General features: G+C 34.6%; 1 pseudogene; it reads right to left on the bottom strand.

The window, feature by feature from the left end:
- Positions 1–3,749: 3,749 nt before the first annotated feature.
- On the bottom strand, positions 3,750–7,249 carry LOC111390702 (annotated as a pseudogene).
- Between the last annotated feature and the right edge of the window lie 219 nt (positions 7,250–7,468).

The raw sequence follows: 7,468 nt of genomic DNA, 5'->3' as shown, positions 1-7,468 counted from the left end.
ATAAGCAGTACGATCAATCCCCTGATCATCAAAGAGGTGTGGAAGATCCTCGTACAAGAAATCCACCAATTTCTTCACGTCAATAGTTGAGGGTTTTGGCGGGCTTCGTTCTTCTACTGTGCTGCTTAATCTAACCACCCATTTGTACTTTTTCGGATCAGTAGTTTGAAGTGATGGTATATTTTGGATTCTGATTGTCTGTTTGAGGAGAGACGGGAAGAAGGAGGTTTTAGAGAGCTTCCGGAAATTGGTGGCGCTACGGAGGCTGGCTGGCCGTGGAATGTTGCCGGAGAAACGTGAGGTGGCCATTTGCTCCAGTACGATACTAGTCTGGGGGATAATTTGGTTCATTTTGAATTGAATGGTCAGGAAAAGGCCTAATGACTAAAGGTTAAAAGAGAACAGACAATTTGTTTTCATGGTTACAAAATATGGCCTATATGATTTTCATTCTGTCCACAAAATAAAAAATATAGCTGTTATTCATCACATCAAATTATCATATTTAACTTTCTATCTCTTATCTAAATCCTATAATAACTATATTTTTCATTCTCATTCTTACAAAAATAAGTTCCAAACGGGCCATAAGTCATACGTTTTTCTCTTTTCCATCTTTTTGGGAGGTGAGGTGACAATGCTAAGCTCGGTCCTTAAACACGCAAGTTCGCCTCAATTCTTGACATCTATACGTATCGATATCTAATTTATCCTTCACATGGTAATTACTCAGACAGTTTACAAAGAATTTTGTATCTTATAAAATATTATCAACATAGCCAAATAAATACCCTCTGCTTTAAGATCTTTTAAATGCGTTTATACCTTTCACCTTCTCGACTATGCATAAAGCATCACATCGGTGCATATGCATTTATGTGTAGTCGAGAGTTTGTATAATAGACCTTGAGTCTTTCCATCTAACCTCCCAAGTGCAATTAAAAGATTTGAGTATCACATGGATTGCAACTTCGTTTATATACCAGTTTATCACATGATGGTATACAGCCTTATCCCTAGTTTCCCTTTTTTATTTTTAACCAACATTTGGCTCATGTAATTAGAAGGCAGGGATTTATCTACCCAGTATTTGAATACTTACGCTAAACCCTTGTTTGATTTTTTCAAATTTACTTTTTTCTCAAACTCAATTTGAACCACATTTTATGTTGATCTCGCTTTCTATTAAGGTGACGTGGACAATTGATATCAGGCTCACTCGTGCACATGTAAGTAAGTTCCAACACGTAAACACGGATTGGTAGTCGACAATGCTCCGGATTTGGATGTGGAAACAACTTCTCGACACGAGACAAATATGTTTGGACTCCGACAATATATAAGGAGAGCAATTGTAAAATAATAACCCTAAGAGATTGAAGTAATCCGATCACAAGTTAAACAAGTGTAAAATTTGCTAGAGAGAAGATAAAGCGTAGCCTTGTGGATTTAGAATTGCATTGGCCCTCAAATGATACATGGAGGGGATATTTATAGTATTACAAATGAAATGGTGTCCATTGGATGAAAATACACGTTTCCTTATCTCCTCAATCGAAGCATTTAATCCTAGACATACATTTGAACTTCCAAACTTGTGGCGTATTTAATGCTTTCATAAAAAGCAATCACTCTATTGCCTAACTGACAAAACTTGACATTTCACTCGTTACAAAGGTTCCATCAATCATTCCAAAAGGATCCCACACATAAATTCAGGATCTTTTACGTGTAGATCGTCACTTACCATGGTTAGGCTTCGGTTCTGACTTTGTTGGTTTTCCACACCTTGACATCTTTACTTCGGCAAAGGAAATACAACAAGCCTCGGATGTAGCTTCATGGCCTCGTCCTTCATGGGCCAGCTAATCCAATGGTTGACCAAAGGGCCTCGGTGTGACAGCCACATGTAGCAAAGCGTAACAATAGTCTCCCAAGTTCATGTACAGTTATTTATACCATGCCTGGACTTCAGTATTAGGTAGAATGTATTTTGAGCAAGTTTTCATATTGAGCAAGATTTCTTGTTATGATTTGAATTTTGACACACAACAATCCCATAAGTCCAAGAATATATATTTATGACGCCGGGTAGGATAGTGATTATCCTATTGGCTGGTTGTAGTAGATGATTCGCAAGAAAAGAACGATAGAAAACGCCCAAAAAAAGAGAAAACACTCTGAATTCAACTCAATATTATTAATAATACAGAATGCTGAAAACTAACTCACAAGCCGGGTTAAATAGCTGCGAAATACGAAATTATTGGAAAATTACCAAAAATGGCAAAATCCCGAAATTATACCAAAATAAAATATTAAGTAAAAGAAGTAAGTTGCCAAAAATTTGGCTTATTTCGAGTTCTCTAACATATAAAAAAAAAGGAAACTAAATATTACCATAAATAGTAAAAAATAACTTAAAATCGAATTTTGAAAAGGAAAACAGTGGATTTTGGGCTTGAAATTGACGTCCACCGAGCTAAGCTGGGTGGCCACGACGTGCGCGCCGAATAGAGCTTTCTGAATTGGGGTCATAATAGCGATTCCGATAACCGTAGCCAAAGTTATGGCCAAATTACTAAAGACGCGTCAAAATCTCCCAATTAAGGAAATAATGGTGATTTACTTTCCATCTTTGCACCGATCCACCATCGCATGGTATCTCAGCGCCATCATCGTGCAATCTGACAAATCAGCATCACTTGACTCGGATCCTCCTGCATCAATTTATATCATGATCGGAATTGAAAGTGGAACCTAATTCTTGTGCATCATCTGTTACGAGACTAGTTTATTTATTGAGGCTTCTTATTTGAATAAAATTTGAAATTGATTTGAGCCGAAGTAGGAGAATTCCGAACTTTCGAGGCTCTTTATTTGAATTGAAGCTTAAATTTATTTGAGCCGAGGCAGAAAAATGCTGAATTGTCGAGGCTTCTTGTTTTGATTTGAAGCTGAAATTTATTTTGGTCGAGGCAGGGAAACGTTGAACTGTCGAGGCTTCTTGCTTGATTTGAAGCTGAAATTTATTTGGGTCGAGGCAAGGAGATGTTGAACTGTCAAGACTCATTGATTTAATGCTATTGACCTCGATAATAGTGCTAATGATTTGACAGTCGAAGCGTACAAGTTCCAATACACATACAACCATTACATTAAATTCGCAATCATGGCCATGGTGTTGCATTCGAAGCTTAACCCATTGGCTTGTGCATGGGAGACACTCAGTAACCTGAGGTGTTTGTAAGAAAAATCGTTTGATAATTTGAAGACCCCAACCATCAATTTCCCAAATGACATTGTTCTATAATTAATTATTTTTTGTCGTAAGAATTAATTGTAGAAAAAACTTAAAAGTAAGGCTATAAATAAGTTGAAAATGGGTTCAATTTGCTAGCTAAGTTCAAAGGTCATATTTATAAAATACATATAAGTGTATATTTGACAAAATTAAATTATTTTAGAGTTTAGTATGATTTAAGTGCATGGAATTTTAGTGTTCAAATTAGACCTATAAGAATTAACATCTAAAAACTCGTCAAATTTATATTTTATATACGATTATCTAAATTTATGATACAACAAGACTTGATGGTTCAAAGTGCTGATATAAATATCGGATCGAAGCAATCTAGCCAAAGAATCTTGAGGTGGATACCGTTCTGAGCATGATAAAAGTACTAGTTTGATGCGTAATACGGTTCGTTTTTAACTGACTGTCAACCAAAAAAAAAAAAAACCCGAAAAAGATGAAGATTGGACATGAATAAAGCACCAAAACACATTGATTGGTCCATTCAACCAAGACTGTTCCTATCAATCCCACACAAGTGCGTGGCAGATCCTATTAAATTAGCAATTATGCTATATGCACAAAATTTTTGTCGAGAAAGACGTGTATCTGTCAAATTACTTGAACAAAATCATCTATACAAGTAGATTTATTGTCAAATTAGTTCTTGACAATACATAATGCTTTCACTCAGAAGAATTAGAAATGTTGAAAGAAGAATATGACATAATTACAATACTTAGTTCTTTTTATTTTTCCCTTTTTTTTGCAAGTACAACATCGACATTCATTTCCTGTATAATATAGGTGCCAAGTGAAGATTGTTGAATATGAGTCAAAAGATTGCCAAGAATTCAATCCAATGAAAACTCTTCAAGCCATATAAGCACTTCATTCCTCTGAAAAGCATACATGCAACAAAAATAGAAATCAATTAGTAAGATAAAATGCAAAATTATTTGAATGGAGAAACTTCAAACTAGGGATGGCAATGGTTCGATTTCGGTTCGGTTCGGTCAAAACCATCACCGAACCATCAATTTTTTTGTCATACCATAACCGCACCATAACCACGTAAATCGGTTCGGTTCGTATCTCGGTTCAGCTCGGTTAATAACTATCAAATAAATTATTTTTTATAGGTTCGTTTGTCAAATTGATATAAAACAATTTATGAAAAGAGAGTCAATGAAAACAAAAAGACAATATTCCAAACGAAAAAGCAAACATTATCTCAAATTCCAATTGCAAAATACAAATTTAGTAAACAATATTATGAATATAACAATACTCAACTTTTCCTTCATTCTTGATTCTAGTGCATTGTAGTTACTTGATTCATGCTCAATAATTCAAAGAATAATTTACTTTGATACCCTTGTAACAGTTTGAGATTTTTGTTTTTAGAATAATTTTTGTAGAAGTGATTTTTAAAAATTGTATAGTTAAATTATTTTTTAAATTGTATAATTATTTTATTAGAATATACATTGTTGATAATGAATTTGAAAAAAAAAATTTGTAGTTACTTGACTTATGCTCAATAATTCAAAAGTTTCAACCTTAACTCATATTAAATATTCATTATTCCCTACAACTCTTACTAGCATAGGTCAGTACTCAAAATTGATTCTTATATAGTAAATAAAAAATATAAATAGAGAATACAAGGAAACTATCAAATCCAAAATGGTTTTAACTAAGATTTAAATAAAAAAATGTACTTCTTCATCAACTTTCTCCTCACTAAATCTTGTTGTCCCTAATAAAAGAATGATTTTTTTAAACAAGTAGTCGGTTCGGTTTCGATTCGACAACATAAATACCATACCCACACCGCCACGAACCGGTTTATTAAAATCAAATACCATATCCGCCCCATTGCACCATCGATTCGATTTATTTTTGCCCCATTCGATTCGGTTAACCGCGATTTTCGATTTTAACAATTCAAATTGTCATCCCTACTTCAAACATGCAAGAACTAAATTGATCATGACAAATTCATAACAATGGCGTGATCTCGAAGAACAATTTAGAAGAGCCAGGGACAGACCGAGATGAGCATAGGTGGTTGTAGTTGCTGATAATCAGGTCCATTAGAAATCTAGCAAAGAACCCGACTGAGTGACTAAAATTTTTGATATGGCCTATTCCAAATTTCTTGATAACAAGGTTTAGTTTGTTGTTGTTTCATTTTGAGAGAGAAAGGTAGAGAGGAAAGAAGTCTTCAAGGAAGCTTAGAAATTGCCCACTGAAACTAAAAGCATCATGTAAAAATAAGGGGCAAAGTAAATCCTAAAAATAGTTATCAGCAAAAAATACTTCCATTCATACCATTATGAAGCTTTTAGTCAGACCAGGGTCATTGTAGCGGCTAAAAGGCAACCCACTTTGGGTTTGATACCGTCTCTGATTAGCATATATCCCAATCCTTTCTCCTTTTCTCGAGTAATCGGTTGGTTTTCCACTTATTTCGACACTGCAGCTATACCTCCTTCCACCTTTCTCAAGCTAATTTCTGCTTGATTTGGGGCCAGTAAACTGATAAAAGTTAAACATATTTTATCATTTGATTGTTCACGCCATGCAAAGAAATGCGGTAAATTTGTTCTCTGGTATTTGAATTTTCTCTAATCTTAATTTTGAGTCATCAATGAGAGCCAGCATATCATTTATTAGAAAATTTACTTTTAGCACTTAGGAGTTGAGATTGATCCAATTAACTAACAAAAACTTCACCTGTTTAAATCCTTTTCCGATGGAAGAACTATCTGAACGGACACTTCGGAGATATCCGGATCAAATGCCTGAGTGAACACCGGAGTTGTCATTGGTATCTTCTCCCCTGCCGAATTCTTTCCAAATATGTGCCTTGAAATAAATGTACTTATTAGATTATCCGATCAGGTAAAGAAATACTTAAAGAGGCACAAAGCTGGACCAGGTTGAAATTCTCACCCAGCAACTGAATTGAAACCGCAAGAACCAGAAAGCTTGTCCCTATAGAAGGCTCATACTTTCTCACCTGCAGTTACATGCGGCATCTAGTCAATATATGTATGCTAGATGGCCAAGCAAGTACCATAATTTTCACAAAAAGCAAGAACATATTCTTCAATTGAAATTTTTATGCAACCAATCAAATCTATATAATTGAAGAACAGGATATATCCCCCAACCAATCTGTGGAAATGATATTTCGAGGAATTATACGCAAACTTATCTCAAACGATACAATACATCATACGTAAAATGTTAAATAATGCATGAACATTAATGAGAAAAAATGAACATTGCAGACCTCATGATTTGCAGTCCTTTTCAGTATTTGATATTTTGGTGTTTCCATCTCTGGAGTCTTGTAAATCCACAGCTGCAATAATTGAACTTTCAAAATATAGAGAACAAGTGAAATTGTAGAAAAAGGAAATGTTCTAAAGCAATATAATGTATAATGTACCTGCTTTACCACATCTAGTAGTCCCTCCACAGAAAAGTACTCACTGTTCTCCTTTGAATCCCAATAATCCTATAAGTGAAATCAATGCAGTAAATGAATGGTCATGTTAATATTACAATTCTAAATGCACCATTTGGGGGGATAACGGTGTACTGTGACTGCAGAATTTCTTAGTTTCTGGATTGATTCCCATAACAGAAGTACCTGTGAAAACTAATTCAGGTTTCCAAGGCAGAAGAATGGACTTCACCACCATAGTCCACCTTGTAGTAATTTCATAAGGTCCTGTCTGTAGAAACTCAGTGTATTGTCAACCAGCATCTAATCTTCCCTACCAAACACGTCATTATTAGTTTAACTAGTCCATATATAAGGTAAACAAAAATAGTACTAGTTACTTTGCTAGACGTTCTTACATTTCCAACTTTAAGTGCTAAATTAAGAATCAAAGTACCTACACTGGACAAACCCTCATCAGTTCTAACTTCCATTTGTTTTGCAAACATACAGATAATCACAATTGAAGGAAGGACTCCAACTAATTTTACAGAAGACCAAACAACAACAGTGTTTTACATTCCCTTCAAATCCTAAGAATAGACGACTACTACAAATTTAAAGGGACAGCCTCTAGATGGATCAATAAATTTTCACAATAAAATAGACAATTACAAATAGAACATCCAATTGAAGCTTGTGATTACTTATTT

Source organism: Olea europaea, unplaced genomic scaffold (genome assembly GCF_002742605.1).
Source record: "Olea europaea var. sylvestris unplaced genomic scaffold, O_europaea_v1 scaffold707, whole genome shotgun sequence".
Lineage (NCBI taxonomy): Eukaryota > Viridiplantae > Streptophyta > Magnoliopsida > Lamiales > Oleaceae > Olea > Olea europaea.
The sequence above is the reverse complement of the archived record's forward strand: the minus strand, read 5'-3'. Positions and strand labels throughout refer to the sequence as shown.